Raw genomic sequence first — 21,146 nt, 5'->3', positions numbered from 1 at the left:
GGAAGAGATTTTCTACCTGCTGGTTTATTCCCCCAAAAGGCCTCAATGGCCAGGGCTGGGCCAGGTTAAAGCCAGGAGCCTGGAACTCCATCCACGTCTCTCACAAAGGTGACAGGAGCTTAAGCAACTGAGACGTTTTTCTCTGCTTTCCCAGGTGCATTAGCAAGGAGCTGGGTCAGAACTGGAGCTGCAAGGATACAAACTGGAGTTCATAACAGATACCAACATCACAGGCTGTGGTTTAACCACTGTGCCACCACACTGGTTCCAGGTATCCCAATTCTCGAAAGAAGGACTTATAAGTTACTTAAAGTATGCATCTACTACATACTCAGTACTTAATTTTTAAAATTTGGAGTATAATACATAATAATGTGTACACATTTTAAGCATTCAGTTAGATGGGTCTTTACCTAATTTTTTGCTTTGGTAACTACCACTCAATTCCATGCAAAACACTATCATTGGCCCACATATTTCTTCTTTTTCCTTTCATCCCTGCTAATCAAGTTCCTCTATACTATGTGAATTAGCTTTCTTTGTTGTTACTGATATGATTGTTAATAAAATTAAAATACATGCATGGGCTTTATGTCAGAGCTTCCTGTTATTTTTTATTGGTCTGTTTTTCCTTCCTCTGCTAATACTACAATATCTTGATTTCTGTAGCTTTGTAAGTTTGGAAATCTGGTAGTAATTCTAAAAGCCCGATTTTGTTCTTGTTTAGTATCATTTTAGCTGCTCTAGGTCCCTCACATTTAGAACAGAATTTTAAAATCTGATTGTCAATTTGCACACACATACACCTGGGATTTTGATTGGGAATGTATTAAACTGAAGGCTGATTTGCAGAGAATCAGCTTTTAAATGCTTACTATATGCATGGTACAACTTTTCCATTCATTCAGTCTCAACCTATTTGTACTACTATATTTAAAGTGTGTCTCCTATAAGCAACAAATAGTTAGGCCTTGTTTGTTTATGAATCATTTGTCTTTTGAGTGGCCATTTATATTTAATGTGATTATATTTAATGTCATGAAACAGTTTTACCATCTCAGTTTTTCTCCATTTATTCCATGTTCTTTACTTTTTAATTCCTCTCTCCTTGCCTTCTTTTATATCAATCAATTATGATTTATAGCTTATTTTACTTTCTCTATTGCCTTTTATTGTTACATATTTTAGACTCATGTTTTCATTGAACACACTGAAAAAAAATAATTTTTAATACTGTGTACCCTAAATATCACCAAATGCAAGGACCTTACGTTTAACCTATGTTGCATTGTTAGTTATCTATTTGACTTCAATATATGATTCATTCTTGAATCTAATAAGTATCTCATTTGCATTGTTCTCTGAAAGATGACTTGATAAACCTGCTGAACAATAGGATGTCAACCTCAGATACAAATACCTTACTCCACTTCAGCAAGAATCTTCTCACCAAGAAATGTAGGGTTAACATACACAAAACTGTTACCTTACAGTTTGTGCAATGCACACACACAATGTACATTATATTGTTTATAAAAATAATGAGTTTTGTGGCTACAAGTATTTACAAAGAGAAATGAAAGTAACCAGGGATGGGACTTTTACTAAATTGTAGTTGCTTCTCTTTATTTTCTGTTGATGCATAAATTATTTCATGAAATTTTCTAGGATATTTTCAAAGTTCATTCTTAAATTTATTCACTTTATAGATATAAGAATTTCTAATTTTTAGAAGAAAATTAAGAGATTTTTATTTGCCCATTATTTCAGCTTCTCTTTGGTCTTTGTGGATTTCCCAAACATTATTGAAGGTATTCTTGCTCCCACAAGTAAGGAACAATTCCATGGAATGAAAAACAATAAATTTGAGGCCATCGTCCTCTTCCTAACTATATATGGACAATTTACTTTAAATTCCTATATTTATCCTTTATTTAATGAAGATAAAATACAATTGGATTTTAAGAATGAAATAATGTATAATACAGGAGAAAGCATACTGAGTATTTTCCATTATTTGATCAAATGAATACAAACACAGCACTTTGCATTATGTTAGAATAATATACATGCTTCATAAGCATGAACTATTATTATTAGAATTAAGCAACCAATACAGTTGTCCTTTGGTATTCATAAGGATTGGTTCTAGGACACCCTTATGTTAGATGATGGAGTGTTTGCACATAATTTAAGAATATCCTCTCACATACTTTAAACCACTTCTCAGTGGTTACTCAGAGTACCTAAACCAATGTAAATACTATGTAAACAGCTTAACTATTGCGTTTTGGTAATAATGACAAGGAAAACATCCAGACGTGTTCATACCGACACAATTTTGTTTCTGAATATTTTCCATCCGAGGTTGGTTGAATTCACAGAGAGAGAACCTAGAGGTCCGGAGAGCTGACTATACTGGTTTAAATGCTTGCTTTGAAGATTAGGGAAATACATGAAGGCAACTGTTAGATTACCATCTGAGAATTATCCAAACAAGATGGCTGCTATATTGATACTATTATCATTCCAAAAGCCTGTACGCAATTCACCTTGAGTTAACTTGATTAGCCACATGCTTTCTGAATGTGAACCCAGTATTTCCTGGGTAATGTCTAGTCACTTCTTTCCCAAAGATTCTACCTGGAAGAGATTATAGACTCAGAAAGGAATTTGTAAACGTCTATTTCACTAATTTCTTAACGTTAATTATTTTTTCAAAGAACTCATCTTTTTCTGTTTATCTTCTTGCTATAAGTAGAAATAAAATAGTTCCGCTACCTTTACTGTTGTTAAATGTTTTATATTGGACTCTTTCTTCCCCATCCCGCCCCGCTCCCTCCTTTTTTTCTTTCTGGTTACTACTCTTAGGTTTGTCCTTTCTTATGGGATTCTATCATCTTTCCGCACATGCAAACAAACCGACAATCCAGTACAGCCTCCTTGGTATCTTTGCAATTTGCAACTTTTGTATCTCAGCCATTTATTTCCTCCTTTGTACAATTGTTAGCTGACAATTGTAAACTGACAGTTTCCAACCCCTGCTACTCATTCCCCTTTAGTTACATGCGAGCTTGAAAAGCCCAGCTAGAAAGATCACATCCGTTATTATTATTTTTTTTTCTGATTGAAAGTAATGGGTGCGCACGCACACGTGTGTCTTTTTCATGGCAACCCTTCTCGTTGTTGGGAACTTCTAGGGAAGCTAAAACCTATGTCATCTAGCACCTCTCCTGCGTAAAGGGACTTTCACTAACTATCAAAAAGAAAAAAAAAAAAGTAGACGCATCTGACTGTTCCCTAGAGAAAGCTTTTCAGCAGAGTGGTATATTTTCGCTGAGCTGGGGTTCCTTTATCGCTAAGTCGTGCCCAAGGAATCCAGTTCCTTCCAATCTTTCTAATCTAAGCAGTTCAAGGAAACCAATTTAAAAGGGAACACAACAAAACCAAGTGGCCAGCAAAATCTGCCCTTGAAAAACCGGAGCACGTGGGAACACGTGAGGCCAGGATGGGTGCAAGAGGCGCTCCGGCTTCCATCTTCGATTAACACCTTGTAGGAGCCCACCCGGGGAGACCCGTGGATCCTCCCTCGCCACACGCCGGGCCGAGAACGCGGAGCCAAGCCGGCACGCGAGAGTCCAACGAGGCGCCGGCCAGGCAACTGGGCATGCTCAAAAGCCAGGACGGTCTGAGGCTCCACCAGGCAGCCAGTGCATTACCAGCGCCCGCGGCGCGAGGAGGAGGAGGAAGAGGAGCGGCCAACAGTAGCGGCGACCGCCACCACCAGGCAGAGGAAGAGTTCCGAGGGAGGCAGAGACCCTCCTCCCCCTTGGTGCGCCTTCTGTCCGCTTTTGGAAAAAAAGAAAAAAGGAAATATATGATAAAGAAGGAGAAAGGAAGGGAAAGAAGAAAAAAGTGAGGGGAAGGCATAGGCACAGAAAAGAAAAAGAAAGGCGTGAAGAGAAAGGGCCAGAGCGCGCCGGGGAACGGGGGCGGCACTGCCGAGCCCCGAGCGCTGCCGCTGGGGCAGGTGCCGCGGCCGCTGCCCGGAGGCGGCATGTGACGCGCGGCCGCAGCTGCCCTCGGGCGGGCGGAGCGCGCTCGGACCCGGGAGCGCACACACCGCGGGGCAAGTCGTTGCCGCCGCGGGTCGCCGCGCTCCTCGTCGGTCCTCCTGGGCGGCAGCAGCGCTTCTGAGAAGCCGGGCGATGAACCGAAGGGCGGCTCCGGGCTGGGGCGCGCGAGCCTAAGGACAGCCGCTTCCCTGAACGCCGAGGGGGACGAGACCAGGGCACCGCGGAGCGGGCGGCGTCCGCGCGTCGACCGAGAAGGCGCTGTGGAGACCGGCGTGGGACCGCCACCTGGAGCGCAGCTGCCAGCCAGGTAAGGACCGCTCCGCCACCGGGCGCTGGGCAAAGCGGGCGGCGGCGGCTGACCTGGTTTCTTGCCTTATCTCCTTGGGAAAGGAGGGAAAAGTTTTCAGCGCCGGTAGGTGACACCTTGGCTTCAGCAGTTGCAACCTGGGTCTCAGGTGGGACGAGAGGGGTTGCTCTGTGGATTTGCGGAGGGGGAGGGGACCCGATTCTGGAGGTTGCACTTCGGCGCGGAGTTGCAGCTCCTGGGTTGAGGGTGGGGAACGACGAGGGGGGGACACCTAAGTGCCGGAAAGCGACGGGAATTCGGCGAGTGGTGGCCAGAGTGCGGGAGCCGGGGACGCCCCACCCAGCCCTCTCTGGCTTTGATTCTCTCCCTTTCGAATGCCGGATCCGAGGCGCCAGGTGTCCGGGCCAGAAAGACTGTTCGGCCCCATGTGTTTGGTGCGCGCGTCCCCGATCTTCATTTGATTCCTAGCTGCTTTTGAAAAAGCTAAAGCAGACCCTCCAACCTCGCGGCCACCAGTGTAGACTGCGTTTCAGGGGGCGAAGAGGCAAAGGTTGCACTTAGAGTAACACTTGGGCAAAGGTACGTAGCAGCCTGAGTGCGCGTCTTTACAGCCCCAGGGAGAGTCTACACTCGCTGAGCGGCGGGCGCTGGACTGCACTGAATCCCCTGTCTAGAACCCACCCCCATCACAGCCTCTTTCCATCAGGGTTAATTTCTGCGTTGAAACGGCGAAGGGGTGGGGGTTGACTCGAGCAGCAGAATTCACTTGTCCACTTAGCGGTGTGCGTGTTGGAATTGTGATCCCGGTCTGCGTGCTGGTGCGTGTGCGCGACTCTCCTTGCATGGAGGTTGGAAGTCGCAAAGGGAGCAGGGGCTTGGGAATTGCATCCATATGGACAGATTTCAAGAATGCAAACCGTCATTCGTCTGCAAGTGTGATGTGAACCTGTCTGAAGGCTGCGCTCCCTCCCAGCTCCCCGCGTTTGCACAGTGGCAGGATGGCTATCACTGGGAGGGGAGTGTGTATGTGTGAGAGCGATTGTGCTGCGGACACTGGTTATTTCACTGAATCCTTTGCACAGATCTTTATTTCTCTCAGCCTCTGAGTTCCAACAAGGCAGACAACATAAGCCCTCATTTTGGTCTTCCTTCCAGGTTACCATTAGAAAAAACAGTTTAATAATTATGTAGTCCAAATAATTATATATTATAATATTATATTGCGCAAACCATTAATCACTATTTCCTGTGTTTAAAACAACACCCGTGTGTTTACTTAAGAGACTGCACAAGTATATACAGTTCTGAAAGGGAAAGCCGAACCTAGAATAAATACCCAAGATTGTGGTGGTAGCATGTTAAAAAGAAAAAAAAAAAAACAAACCGAAGCCCTGAGTCCTTCCTGTTGGAAATATTGGGACATACAGTGCTGGGGAGGGCACCCTCTTTTTAATGGAGCTGGTATTGTCAGACACACATATACAGGGAACATGCCTGCCTCTTCAGGGTCCCAAGTAATGTGGTTTACATCATACACTCTACCACAGACTGTGACCTATCTTTAAATTTTGTTTGCATAGTTTGTTTCAATTAACTTAATATAATTAGCTGTTTTTGACCTACAATTAATGTTATTTTTGAAGTGGTTTTTCCATATGGAAATAGAACTTGAGCTAAAATCACCAACTTCAAAATAATTAAATTTCAGGTCTGTATCAGACTATTTCTGTAGGCTGGAGGGTACTTTGAGATTGACTTTTACGTGAAAATAGTGGTGTTGAAATACTGTTGTTTTAACAATGGCAGATAATTATTCGAATGGTCTTGATAGTTAAAAAAGAAAATGAGATTAAAAACTAGACTCAGAAAAATCTTTGTAAATCTTGCACAGAAGATTATTAGGGAAAGTGTAATTTGGGAAAAGGTGCTTGCATAGAATTAATATTCAGCCTCCATCTTAAAATTCTTTAGGAAATTTCCCTTTAAAGTTCAGAGAAATCTATGAATATTCATTACCCTAATTTTTCTTGTAGGGGTGGGGAGTTAAATATTACTTAAAAAGTGTTAATTATTTTTGAAGTTTGGTCATAACTAGAAGTTGTTTAGAATGCATTTTTTTCTTGTAAAGACAGATGTCTTATTTCCTTACACGAAGAAAATTTGTTATTTCAAGCTAAGGGGTGTAAAAATACGAGCTTATTTTAATAATACTTCAGCTGTTAATTGCAGGCAACCTGTTGAAAGTGAGCCTGGGGGGACGAAAAAAGTGAGATTGGCAGAGCTGAAATTCCTTGGAGCCACAGTAGTAAATTGAATAGACGGAAAGTTCAATGCTATGATTAAAAGCAAAGGTATCTTATGTATTTATAAATTGTGAAGTAATTTCTTTGCAGATTTTTACCTAAAATGTCCTGTCACTTCCTGAGCCAACATATTGTTCTTGCCTAATAACATTGTTAACATTGGCAGAATTAGTTGCTTACTGCTAAATGGCCTGGACATTTTCAGTCTAACTGTTGAGAAACTGGGTCTTGTTTGCAGTGCCGGGAAGTTTATATTGAGAGCAGCTGTGGTGTAGTGGCACTTGAGATAGGAGATGAGTGAACTGAATCATGAAGATGGAGACTTTGATCCATTTGCAGAAATGCATCTGTCCTTCTCTTACAGAACCTAATTTTATATCATGATATTTTGTGATAGCATCATCCTTACAGTGTGATTTTTGAAGCACCAGTGGAAATATTTTCTTTCACACTTCTGTGAAACTAAAATACATTTTCCTTACAGAAGAGTATTTACAAAGGCATATATGGGTCCAATAAAAATTAATCAAATCTATCTGCCATGTTTATTCACAAATATTAATCAGCATCATAAAATATGCCTTATGCTTCACCACTGACTGCCGCGTTTTCTTGGATGTGATAGCTGTGAAATGCTTCATAAAATCTTTCATCTGTAAAGTTCATTTCGTCCAGCAGAAGCCCTGTCCCGCTTACTCGCCTTGCGGGACTTTTGGGTAGAATTTCAAACCTGATGCAAAGTTTTGATTTTTATGAAGAGACCATTGAGTTTGACAGGAGGCAAAGCCCAGTCAGCTTGAAAGTTGGACTCTGGTGCCTGGCAGGCGCTATCTCCTCTACTGAAGAAGCAGTCCTTGTAGAGATCAAATGCAAAGCAGGCTCGACCCTAAAGTAGTCATCGCTGCACTGCTCTCCCGCCAGCTCGCCACAGAGAGATTGTGCAAGTGTAAAAGGCGTCCCCTTTCGGCGATGAAACGAGGGCTCTATGCAGACCAAGGAATTAGTATGTTACAGTGGAGTTGCTTTAACCATGGAACTCCAGGGTGCCTTACATGAAAACCTTGGGAGCTTCTTGGGCATTTCTTGTCTGAATGTACACAGGGAGCTGAAATAGTTGCCTCGTGCACATAGCAGGGTAGTTTGAGAAGTGAAGGTGTGTGGAGGTGCTTTTTGAACAAACTCTGAAGCGCTCTGAGATGCAGGCTGTGTTTGGGGCTCGCGCCTCCCCCACAGTACTTGACAGAAACTACAGAGTGTCGGTCTCCTCTGGCTCGGTCATTGCCACCGTGTTTTTGTCCAGAAGTTTCAGCAGCTTGTGGATTCATCAGTATTGGCAGGCCCTCTCCCTTCAGGGTGGCAGTTTGCATTCTCCCACCTGTTGAAACTTCCTGCTCAGGTTGTTCTGTGGGCCAAGGATTCTGGCTGGCGTGTGCCTTCTTAGACCTCCTCTGCTGATGCCAGGCTGCAGCTTGCCATAGGGGTGCAGACCAAGGGTCCACTGCTGGCGACAGAAGCCAAAGAGGAAGAATCTGAGCTGCTGTCTTCTTACCAAGTGTGCCAGCTCACTCTGAAGCCAACTAGAATATGGGTGTCTTGAGAAAAACGGTGGTAGGGGAAAAATACAATTAGACAACGGAATCTGGCAGATGCACTGTAGTTTTTGAACCTTTGCCTCCAGAGCATGTGCTGCGCGGGACACGGGGGCCTGGCCCTCCTGGTTCTTCAGCCGTTGCAGACAACAGAAGCGAGCCTGAATTAAGTTCACCTGCCCTCATTTTGGAGTGCTCTAGTCAGTCCCATAGACCCCTTGCCTCAGTCTCCGTAACACCTATAAATTTCCTAGGACTGGACTTCTTTTGTGTTTCCAATTTACATTTTTTTTCAGTACTGGGCTTAATGTTTTGCCTGGAAAAACTTTAGCAATGACCTTGACAGTTAGCTTTGCTCTTGCCAAGAACTTCTCTCTGGAAGCAAGACTCCATTCTTCCTTTTCTCAGTCTGGTTCAGCCTGACTGTGGACAATCCCCTAGACCTAAGGCACAACCACACTGCTGAGAGTGGATTATTTCTGCATGGAGCCTCATGTTGCTACGTTCCACTTGACAAATAAAATCTCCTTGCCTGTCATTGTTGGCAGGATCAAATCTCAGTTCTCCACACCCCTCCTGGCCACTGTAATTTGAGTTGCTGACTATCCTCTACAGAATTAATCCTTTATTAGGTCATTTGTTCTAGCTCAGCCCTAGCCTATTTCCTGTCCCCTCTGTTCCCTTGAAATCTGGCACACCCACTGAGCCATGACATAGCCAACCTTTGGTCACCTCTTCGACAGGAAGTGGTGGCAATGTAGACATCCTGCTTCAGCCAGGAGACCCTCCAGCTACTGCTGTTTAGATAAAACTGGGCAGAATTTAAATCGGTTTATTCCAGGGGAGCAGGGTAGGAGGTGCAAGGGCTCCATCTCAAGATGGCAACATTAGAAGGTCTTGATGTTCTGACGCTGCTTTACTCCCTAAATGACTGAGATGTCCATGCTGGGCCAGGCTGAAGACAAGGGCCTGAAATTCCATGAGTCTCCCACCTATGTCAATGACAGGGGTACAAGCACTTGAGCCATAAGCTGCTGCTTTCCCAGGTGCATTAGGAGGGAGCCGGATCAGAAGTGGAGCAAGTGGGACTCAAACTGGTACTCATTTTGCTTGCCAGAATTGCAGGTGTGGCTTATTCCACTGTGCCACAATGCTGGTCCTTATATATTTTCTTAAACTTGCATTGCTGCCCACTAGAACTGTCCTAGGGATCCATAGTGGAGAGCCCCCAGTTACTGCTAACTAGGGTCCATGTCTTTGTCACAGCCATCTTGATGTCCCATCAAGCCAGCTCTCACCACCATTGGACACCAATCCAGTGGTATTCAGACTCAAACCATTGGAACTTCAAGAATTAATGAGTTCTTTGAGATCAATAGTATTGATTGCATATATGTAAATTCACAGTTATTGAACAGAGGAATTTTGTGGTTTTTCAATTTTCTTAGTACGAATTCGTCAAAAAGCACAACTTAGGGTGTATGGAGGCTCCTCAAGTGGTTGACATTAAAAGGTTCTCACACTCGAGAAATGGGCACCATGACCCACCTTGTCCTCCTTGTGATTTCTCACATGAACAGTATCACATGCCACACCCAGCTGCTTGTATGAAGGGAGAACTCAAAGGACACTGGCACAGCCATGATTGTTTTTTATATAGATCCCTCCTCTCTTCTCTCCTTACCCCAATCTCTCCCATTGTGAAATTGGAGCAGCCAGACTTTACCAGGGTTCATTGACTGTAGCCTTCAATCTACTTTCCCCATGAAAACCTTCATTTTTGATTATTGAAAACTGAAAACCTGTTGAAACAGCTAAAAGTTGTGTCTGAGTTTTTAGGTGTTTACTATCATTAATCAGGATAAAAACTGACCATCAAGGACAACACAGATGGCATTCATTAAAGTCTTTCACCTGAAGAAATGAACTTCAGGGGAGCATAGGTTAAATAAATTTTAATAAATACCTGTTTGAGCAATCCAGCCTGTCCCTTTCTATGATCTGATTTTAGTTATTCCTTACACACATGGGTGTACATCTCCTTTGTCACTTATTCATTCCAGGGTTACCAATGTGCCAGGCACTGTGCACATGATTTTGGATAGACAGGAAGGATTATAAGTTGAAGGCTTTGTCTTCCAGGAGTATATATTCAACATGAGTTTAACACAGCTCCTCAAAGCTCACAACTGGGGGCCCAGCATCCCAGATGAGCGTTGGTTCAAGTCCTGGCTGTTGCACTTTGGGAGTAGAAGATGGATCTTGTAATTGGGCTCCTGTCATCCACATAGGAGACCCAGATGTAGTTCCAGGATCCTGACTGCAGCTTGGGCTTCGTTGACATTTGGGAAGTAAAACCAGCAGTTGGAAGATACTTTGCCATGCAAATACATGAATAAATTTTTTTTAAAAAAAAAAAACCTTTGAGTTGGAAAGGGAAATTAGATATTACATTAGTATCTAAAACTTAAATTTATTATAATTCTGGAGGTCAGAACATTGAAATCAAGGTGCCAGGAGGACCACATTCCCTCAAAACACTCTGAGTGAATCCTTCCTTGCCTCCTTCAGTTCTTGTCTGCATTCCTTGACCTATGACCACATCACTGAGATCTCGGCTGCCTGTAGTCCCACTCCCACTGCCTCCTCTTTCGGTGCATCTCCTCATCTGTGTGTTTTTCTAATTACAGGAATTTTTACCTGTTCTCTTTCCAACCCGGACCTGTTGACCCTGGTGGTCCTCCACTCCTGGAAGGTCACCATCTTGATGACAAACTTTGTTCGCCCAGTTGGCATAGCTCACTACAGCCCAGAATTCCTGGGCTGGAACCATCCTGTAGCCTCAACCTTCTGAGTAGCTTGGAGTACAGGTGCGTGCCGTGGCATCCAGCAGTGTATTTTTCTTAAGGATATGCATGTAATTTTTGCAATTAGGGCCCGCCTAAAAAATGCCAGCTAAGCTCCTTGTCTCAAGTGCCTTAACTTCCCCACTTACTTTACCATATAAGTTAATCATAGATTCTGAGGATTAGGAGGTGGGCTTATCTTTGACCACTACCAATGGCATCAATGAACAGTTCTCTATTTTGTGACTTGATGGGTATTCTTCAAATTGTGTAGTCCACATGCTGGAGAACACGCTCAGAAGGTGGCTCATTGCATCTTCTGAGAGCAGTGACAGGCAAGTCCTCTGTATATGATGCCAAAAGTCTAATTCTTACCCGCTGTGCCTATATAACCGCCTAGTAATTCTGAGAATTGTGAGAATGCTTCTGATCTTTCTTCCATAAGAAAGCTTCACAGTTTAACCGTTTAATGTTAATTCTCCCTGATCTGATGTGCCACTTCTGTATTTTGATGGTCATTCTTAGCCTTTTCATCTAGTGAATCGCATTCTTACCCACCTAATCTCACTTCTCTCTGACTTGAAACATTTGGCTTCTGATTGCCATTCTCATGGAGTTCACAGGAACCATTTTGTCAGAAGTTACCTGTATCCTCTTATTTACAAAACAAACAGCCATTTCCAACTCTTTTAATATCTTAGCAGCATCTTTAATCTCCTTGCATGCTAAGTACCTTCTAGCTCCCTGGCTCTCCTTTTCTCTCTGGCTCTTCCTTCTTCCGGCTTCTCTACTTCGTCTCCTGCCTAATGTGGGCACTCTCCAACAATTTCTCTTTGGTTGACTTCGTGCACATTCCATGCCTTTGCCTTTTCTAACTGTATCCGTTTTCATGGTGTCAAATACATTCTGCATTGCGGTCATACTCATTTCCTCATTCCCAGACTTAAACTTGAGGAGTAGCTCTCTGTGCTTGCTGGGGAGTGCAGCCTGTTCCTGCTTCTGCCTCATCCTGCTCCTCTGCTGGGGTTCCTATTTATATGACTAGCATGACCATCCCACAGCTCAAAATTTGAGTAATCTTGATTTATTCTCTTCCCTTGCCTCCCACATTTAGCCAGACACCAAATTCCAATAATTCAACCAAGTAAAATTTCAAATCTCTTGGCTGCTTTTCTTTCCTGCTATCAACACCTTAATTCATTGCTTCCTCCAATGCAATATGCATTCTAATCACATAGGAGTCTTGGTGAAATGTAGTCTGCTTCCTGAGATTGGGTGGAGCCTGAGAGTTTGCATTTCTGTCAAGCTCCCAGGTGATGTAGATAATTTCATCCATGCTCAGACCACATTGTGCAGAAAAGCCATAAATTACACCTTCAAAATGCCTCTGAACTTCCCAGATCATCTCAGTGAAGATGTTCTTGCCTTCAGTCCATTTTATATGCTTACTCTTACTAAAATCCAAATCTGATTATTTTTCTCCTATCCATAGGCACCTTCTCCAGTTTCCCCTTTTACTGTGTTGAAGAGCGACTATAGACTCAGATTTACATTTCAAATTCAGTTTCCACTCTCGAGGTCGATCTTCACTTGACCTTCAGCACTTGCTGTTCTTAGTACCTTCTGCTGTGTTCTCAGGCTGCTTCTGATGTCCTTTCTTCCACGACTTCAGGCACTCAGATTTTAGCTATTTGTCAAGAACTGGTTGAAATGACCCTTCTTCCTGTGAATTCATCTTCTAGGACTTGATCAGAATCTTACTTTCATCACTGATCACCTTCATTCTAGTTTGTGTGTGTCTGAATGCATATATACATAAATTATTCCGAATACTGGACTGTGAAGTTCTTGAAATAAGATGCCAAGTTTCATTTGTCATGACTGACCTCAAGTACCTAGTAGTCTTCCCTATATATGCTCAATATGCACATCAACATATAAAATATGTACATACAGTGCTTTTGGTGTTTGTCTTTTTTAAAATTGATTTATTTGAGAGGTAGAAATTGAAGGGAGGTGGTAAAAGAGAGAGAGCATCTTCTATCTGCTGGTTCACTCGCCAAATGGCCGCAATGGCCAGGACTGGGCCAGGCCAAAGCCAGGAGCCATGAACTTCTTCTGGGTCTCCCATGTGGGGGCATTGGCCCAAGTACTTGGGCCATCCTTTACTGCTTTCCCAGGTGCATTAGCAGGGAGCTGAATTGGAAGTGGAGTATCCAAGACTCAAGCCAGCACCCATATGGGATACTGGTACTGCATGCACAGGCTTAACCTTCTACGCCGACCTTGGTGTTTGTCTTTTTTAAAAAGACAATATATGTGAAATGTAAACGTATATGTGTTTACATATATGTAAACATAGAGGAATGTAATACCAAAAGTAAAAGTCAACCATCACCCGGTGGTTTCAAAGATAACTTTAGTTAATAGTTGATTCATAATTTTCTGATGTTTTTCTATACATATCCTAATATTTACTATATCTAAAACTGAGATAATCATAAACTTTGGTATATTGACTTTAAAGGTAAATCTACCTATTTAAAAAATGTGCCATATATTCTAGAAGATTGATTGAACTGCATAAAAGTCAATCCACTTAAAATGGTCTAAGAGTATAGCAAATGTTTGCTGTGAATTTCTGGTCATTAAAGATGTCTTTATTCAGCACTTTAGCTGCTCCTAGTATTGTGCTAGATGCTTTGAATTTGTAAGAGTAAGGCATAAATATTGCCTCTAAGGGCCAAGCTATTCTCATACCTTTAGGCTAATGGTGGGAGATAGACTCATGGAGAAGTGGTGATCATTCATCTTGGATGCCAAATAAAATAAAATTTGACCCGTACTCTCAGATTGCTGAGTTTTATGTTGAGGTGGGAGCTTTTGTGTTCTTTAGCTCTTTAAAGAGCAGGTGATCCAATGTGAATATATATATATATGTTTAAAATACATATTTATCTAACTCTCTAATACATATGTGCTTATATATTTATATTTTTAATTTCATGAATGTATCTAAACAAAACTTTTGGGAGAAGGAGTGTGGTAACACAAACATCATCTGAGCTATTTGTTAGCTTGGGGCGTGATGTAGGGTATTTATTAAAAAAGGTTTCTAATAAAATGCAAAATCAATATTCCTGTAACCATTTTGGAGGTATAGCCTCTTATTGATGAATGTTTGCTTGCTGCTAACATATTTGTCATTTAGAAAAAGTTCGTTCGGTGGAATTCTACACGCTCATTTCTCTCAGAGGACTGGCAGGAGTGGATTTATGGTAGCTAGAGTTGTCGGTCAAACTGGCTTTGTCTCAATAAAATTAAAAGGAAATTCTGAGGCAGAGGTGGGCTACATCTATGAAATAGTATAAGACCCTTGCATTCTGAGTAAAATTATATAAAATATTTGTATCTGCTAATTCCTGAAAATGTTGTCCATCGGTATAGTTACTCTCTTTTCCATAGATGACCATCAGTTTCTTTTAGTATTTAGTGTCAGTAAAAATGGAATCTCTTCTGGAATAATGACAGTAATTATCCAATAATAAAATTAAGCTGCCTTTATTTCTATTTTTGTATTGGTTGCCAGTAAGGTCAAGCCTAAAGTTAATAGTCCTGTAGCTTTTGCTTGGCTTTTCACTATACTACTTGCCTTTTCTCTAGCATTTTTGTAACCTTTAAGTTGGATTTCTTTTACATTTATTCATTAAGTTTAAAGAACGTTGCAGAGGACACAGATGAATGGGCAGGTAGAGGAGCTGCGTAGGACAAGTAGGGAAGGAGAAGCACAGAGTTTCTGTGTTATCTCTGAGCATGGCACCTTCTGGGAACCCCCACATGTGTTTGGCTCTCTACCTCTCATTTCTGTGATAAACACTGTCAGGTTCTCTGGGGGATGTAAGAAGGCTATAATTTAGAAATATGCAGTATGAAATGATGCTTATGAAAATGTGTCCAGATATTAAAGTAAGGGAATTTTAAAAAAGGAAAGTAAGTGGATGCTTTTGAAAGAAATCAAAAGAAAAACCAGTGTTCTGGGTTGGTGTTGTGGCTTAAGGGGTTAAGGTGTTGCTTGCAATGCCTGCATCCCATATAGTTGCTGGTTTGAGTCCTGCCTGTTCTACTTCTGATCCAGCTCCCTGCTGATGTGCCTGGGAAAAGCAATGGGAGATAGCACCAGTCTGGGGCACCTACACTCATCTGAGAGACTCAGATGAAGCTCCTGGTCCAGCCCTGGTTGTTGGAGGCATTTGGGGAGTGAACCAGCAGATTGAAGATCTCTCTCTCCCTGTTCTCTCCCCGCTCTCCCCCCCCCCACTCTCTCCCCCTCTCTCTTCTCTCTCTCTGTCTCTGTCTTCTCTTCTCTCTAACTATACCTTTGAAATTAATAGTTAAATCTTAAAAAAAAAAAAAAAAAGAAAGAAAAAGAAAATCCTAGCAACTATCAAAGGCCAAGGAAGTAATTGTTAGGTTACCATTCAGGATGTCCTAAAGGAAGAACAAATAACAATAGAGGAGATGATGATCATGTCTGCTAGTGTATGAGGATTATTTTTTTAAAAAAGATTTATTTATTTGAAAGGCAGTTGCAGAGAGAAAGAGATTGCATCCACTTGTTCACTCCTCAAAGGGCCTCAACAGCCTGGACTGGGCCAGACCCAAGCCAAGAACCTGGAGCTTCATCTGGGTCTCCTACATAGATGCAGGAACCCAAGTACTTGGACCATCTTCCATTGCTTTCCTTGGCATATTAACATATTAACAGAGAGCTGAACTGAAAGTGGAGCAGTGGGGACTTGAACCTGCACCTTTGTGGGATGCTGACTTTGCAGGCAGTGGCTTAGCCTACTGTGCCACAATGCTAGCTCCTTTTGAGGATTCTGTATTCTCAGGTGGTATCTCATTGCTTCATTAATAATCTTCCTTTTAGGCCGGTGCCGCGGCTCACTAGGCTAATCCTCCGCCTAGCGGCGCCGGCACACCGGGTTCTAGTCCCAGTCAGGGCGGATTCTGTCCCGGTTGTCCCTCTTCCAAGCCAGCTCTCTGCTGTGGCCAGGAAGTGCAGTGGAGGATGGCCCAAGTCCTTGGGCCCTGCACCCCATGGGAGACCAGGAAAAGCACCTTGCTCCTGGCTCCTGCCATCGGATCAGCGCGGTGCGCCGGCTGCAGCGCACCAGCCGCGGCGGCCATTGGAGAGTGAACCAACGGCAAAGGAAGACCTTTCTCTCTGTCTCTCTCTCTCTCACTGTCCACTCTGCCTGTCAAAAAAAAAAAAAAAATCCTCCTTTTAAAAAGTATAGTTGAGAATTAGTTACTGTAATTTATAGTATGCATGTGATGTTGTATATACAATGCAGATGATTAAATCACACTAATTAACATGCAATACCTCACAAACATCATTTTTTGTTGTGAGAACACTTAAGATGTACTTTTAGCTATTTTCAAATATATAATACATTATTAATAAATAGTTGTCATTCTGTGTAATAACTTACCCCAAAGTTTTTCATCTTGTCTCATAGAAAGTTTGAATACTTTGAATAACATCACCCCACCCCGGTAACCACCATGCTACTCTGTAAGTTCAACATTTTTAGATTTAAATTACAAGTGAAATCATGCAGTATTTGTCTTTTTTTTCTGCTTAGCTTAATAACCTCCAGTTCAATGCATAGTATCACAAATGGAGGATTTCCTCCTTTTAAATGCTGAATAGTATTCCATTGTGTTTATATGCCACATTTTTTTTCTGTTGAAAATTGGTATATATCCCACATATCCTTTTGCTGATGGACACTTAAGTTGATTCCATAAGTTGGCTATTATAAATGGAGCTGCGGTGAACATGGAATGCAGAGATTTCTTTGATACACTGATTTTAATTACTCTTGGATGCATAATCAGAACTGGCATTGCTAGATCAAATACTCAAATTTTTGAGGAGCCTCCATATTTTTCCATAATATACTAATTTACATCTCTACCAGTAGTATGGTAGGGTTCTCTTTCCTCTGCTTTGTTACCAGCACTTGTTATCTTTCACTAATAACAATTTTTTAAAGATTCATTTATTTGAAAGAGCAGAAGAGGAAGAGGAGAATCTTCCATTTACTGGTTCACTCTCCAAATGGCCCCAACAGCCATGACTGGGTTAGGCTTAAACTAGGAGCCAGAAACTGCATCCTGGTTTCCCAAAGGCAGCAGGGATCCCCAAGTACATGGGCCATCTTATGCTACTTCCTTTGGTGCATTTGCAGGAATTGGGATCAGAAGCAGAGCAGCTGGGACCCGGACTGGCAGTATGAACAGAATGCTGGCGTCTTAAACAGCAGCTTAACCTGTTGCAGTACAATGCCAGCCCTTCTTAGTCACCATTGTAACTGGAGTGACATATTATCTCATTGTGGTTTTGATTTGCCTTTACCTGGTGATTGGTGATGTTGAGTATTTTTTCAGTCCTTTGTCTATCGTTTTAATACAATTGTTATCTAGTTATTCAGTTGTTTTGAGTTCCTTACTGATTTTGTGCATTTACCCATTATCTGATCTATGGTTTGCAAATATTTTCTCCCATTCAATAGGTTGTGCCTTTACTCTATTGATTTTTTTTTTCTGTACAGAAGCTTTTTTTTTTGTTGATATAATCTCAGTCGTCTGTTTGTGCTCTTAGTTCCCAGGCTTTTTGAGTTATATACAAAATACAAAAAAAAAAAAAAAAAAAAAAAAAAAAAAAGTCATTGCCCAGACCATTTCAGGGAGCTTTTCCTCTGTGTTTTCTGATAATTTTATAGTTTCAGCTACTCCAGTATTTTGACTACATTTTGATTTTTATATTTAGTGTGTGATAGGTACCCAGTTTGCTTCTTCTGCATATAGATATCCAGTTTTTCCAACAATTATTAAAAACACTGTCCTTTGTCAGTTGTGTGTTCTGGCACCTTTGTTGAAGGTCAGTTGGCCAGAAATGTGTGGATTTATTTTGTATTCTCTGTTCTGTTCCATTGGTGTGTTTGTTTTTATTCTAGTACCATATTGTCAACAATAAAATAGAGATTGTTATTATCTTTTTTTGTTTTTTAATAAAAAGAAGGAAACTAAGACACACTGAGGTTAAAGAATTTTCCAAACTGAAACAACCAGTACTGTTAGGAAAGGTCAATGAATCCTTGTCTTAATATCATGCCTTTCTCCTTTTGGCCCCATATCTCTCTATCTATGTCTCCATCTCTAGCTCTGTCTTTTCTTTTTTTTTTTTTTTCAAACTTTTATTTAATGAATATAAATTTCCAAAGTACAGCTTATGGATTACAATGGCTTCCCCCCATAACGTCCCTCCCACCCGCAATCCTCCCCTTTCCCACTCCCTCTCCCCTTCCATTCACATCAAGATTCATTTTCATTTCTCTTTATATACAGAAGATCAGTTGAGCATACATTAAGTAAAGATTTCAACAGTTTGCTCCCACAAAGAAATACAAAGTGAAAAATACTGTTTGAGTACTAGTTATAGCATTAAATCTCAATGTACAGCACATTAAGGACAAAGATCCTACATGAGGAGTAAGTGCACAGTGACTCCTGTTGTTGACTTTACAAATTGACACTCTTGTTTATGGCCTCAGTAATCACCCTAGGCTCTTGTCATGAGCTGCCGAGGCTATGGAAGCTCCCTGAGTTCACTGACTCTGATCATATTTAGACAAGGCCATGGTCAAAGTGGAAGTTCTCTCCTCCCTTCAGAGAAAGGTACCTCCTTCTTTGATGACCCATTCTTTCCACTGGGATCTCACTCGCAGAGATCTTTCATTTAGGTGTTTTTTTTTTTTTTTTTTTTTTTTTTTTTTTTTTTTCCCAGAGTGTTTTGGCTTTCCATGCCTGAAATATTCTCATGGGCTTTTCAGCCGGATCCGCATGCCTTAAGGGCTGATTCTGAGGCCAGAGTGCTGTTTAGGACATCTGCCATTCTATGGGTCTGCTGTGTATCTCACTTCCCATGTTGGATCATTCTCTCCCTTTTTTATTCTATCAGCTAGTATTTGCAGACACTATTTTTGTTTATGTGATCCCTTTGGTTCTTAGTCCTATCATTATGATCAATTGTGAACAGAAATTGATCACTGGGACTAGTGAGATGGCATTGGTACATGCCACCTTGATGGGATTGAATTGGAATCCCCTGGTATGTTTCTAACTCTACCATTTGAGGTAAGTCAGCTTGAGCATGTCCCGAATTGCACATCTTGCACATCTAGCTCTGTCTTTTCATCCAAAGCAAGGAATCAGTGAAAAAAAAAAAAAAAAGAATAACCCAGAGGCCTAGGCCTGAAGAGAAAATTAGGAAGTAGATTATGGGAGGGATTCAAATATTTCCACAATTTTAACAACAGGCCTAGCCCTGGTTGAGCCAGATACAATTCTGGTTGGTGTGGTCAGGCCACCAAGTCAGTCCACACTGAATAAAGAAACTGGTTGTGCCAGATAGGATAGTCCATGCCATTCTCCAGCTCCGTTGCGAACAGAAATCAGTGCCTAACAGCACTTTCTTACTGTAGCATCTCTTAGTTGATAAATATTTTCCATGCCTTTCTCTCTGCAAGATAATTTCCTCTGGCTGGACATGTTTGACTTTTATTTCCTTAAAGCATGTTTCCTTAGTCCTGGGACTTTGCAAGTGAATAGAGTATGTTTTGTCTTTTCCTGATTCCTAAGTTATCTTCCCTCTGGAGCTTTTCCCTTCAATTCTTTTTGCTTTCTGTAATTTCATGAAATGTGGTTCCTTTATTCTTTGGAGTCAATGGGCCACCCAAGATTGTGCATTAGCACACTTACTGCCAAAGTTAAAACTCCATACCCAGTTATCATCCAGCATGATGTCTCCATGGCATTTCCACTCATTTCCCTCCTTTGGTTTTTCCCTCCTTCCTTGGCGTAAAAGATGCTGGCTTCTCAGGCTGTTCTTGAATTTTTGCCTGCTCCCTTTCAGTCTCCTTCATCAGTTAGTCTTCCTTTACCTTAAATATGGATTCTGCAACATTACCAGATATATATTTCAAAGGAATCATTGATATGAGCTAGATCAATCCTTTTATTTTATATTTGTGGAAACTGAGTTCCCAAGAAGTTGAACGCTATTCTTGAGACCCCACAATCACTAGGCTTGGATCTTTGGTCTCTTTGGAAGCCATGTAGAGCCTCCTCTGTATTCTCACACTGTTTCACTTTTTGGGCATCTGCTGTGGTTTTTTTTTTTTTTTTGGTCACCCTACGTGATCTAGTTTTTGCAGCTGCATTTATTGCATCAAGTAGCAATAGACACAGATCTCTTGTCTCATACTTCTTTCAGAGTACTTGATATCCATTGTTGGCTCTTATTGAGACATTTCTATAAAGAGATACCATCAAACACCTAAATATACCATTTGGACATTATACCCTTTGAGACATCACCTTTCTCCAAAATACGTTATTCCTCCTATGTTCTTCCTGTCCTGATTGATTGCATCACAATCTAGTCTCACCTTGTGCCCACCCTTTTTACATGAAATTCCTATGTTACAAATTTTCCTGAGCTTGCTCTCTCATTATCCATTCTAATCTGGTAGCACTAAAATTTCTTAACAGATATTTCCTGTTTCCCTCTTGTAGGACTCTAATAGCCCCTTCATTTTCTTATAATCTTTTTTGTCTTTTTATGTATTTAATAATGAACCCAAAGTCATTTGCAATTTTAATCTACATAATTTTCAAATCTATCTCCCTTCTTTGATCCGCCATTGGTCCTAGCCGCATCAGCCTGCATGAGGTTCTTTGAATACATGTCCATTGTCTTGCTTCTAGGTTTCTGTGGATGACTGCATACTTCCTGAAATTTGGTACCCAAGCTGGATGTCCTACACACATCACAAGGCCTATACTAATCACAAGATCTACATATCCCAAGAAAATACACTGTTTAAAACTCTACCTTCTTTTAGGGTATTATTCTCACACTTATTATCACATTTGCTGCACTTATGTAATAC

General features: G+C 41.5%; 1 protein-coding gene across 7 annotated transcripts in view; it reads left to right on the top strand.

Annotated features, from left to right (window-relative positions):
- Positions 1–4,243: 4,243 nt before the first annotated feature.
- The window catches only part of CHRM3 (cholinergic receptor muscarinic 3), a 613,968-nt gene continuing 597,065 nt past the window's right edge, over positions 4,244–21,146 (top strand). For 4 of the 7 annotated variants that reach the window (XR_011381528.2, XR_016219718.1, XM_089312295.1 and 1 more), the window contains exon 1: positions 4,244–4,383. The gene's annotated coding sequence lies outside the window, so the exon portion shown is untranslated. The remainder of the gene's footprint in view (positions 4,384–21,146) is intronic. The other 3 variants (XM_089312297.1, XM_017347714.4, XM_051821487.3) reach the window with 2 other exon arrangements.

Source organism: Oryctolagus cuniculus, chromosome 13 (genome assembly GCF_051225735.1).
Source record: "Oryctolagus cuniculus isolate XC-2025 breed Fujian yellow rabbit chromosome 13, ASM5122573v1, whole genome shotgun sequence".
NCBI classification, from domain to species: domain Eukaryota; kingdom Metazoa; phylum Chordata; class Mammalia; order Lagomorpha; family Leporidae; genus Oryctolagus; species Oryctolagus cuniculus.
Note: the sequence above shows the minus strand (reverse complement) of the source record. Positions and strands in the feature narration are given on the sequence as shown.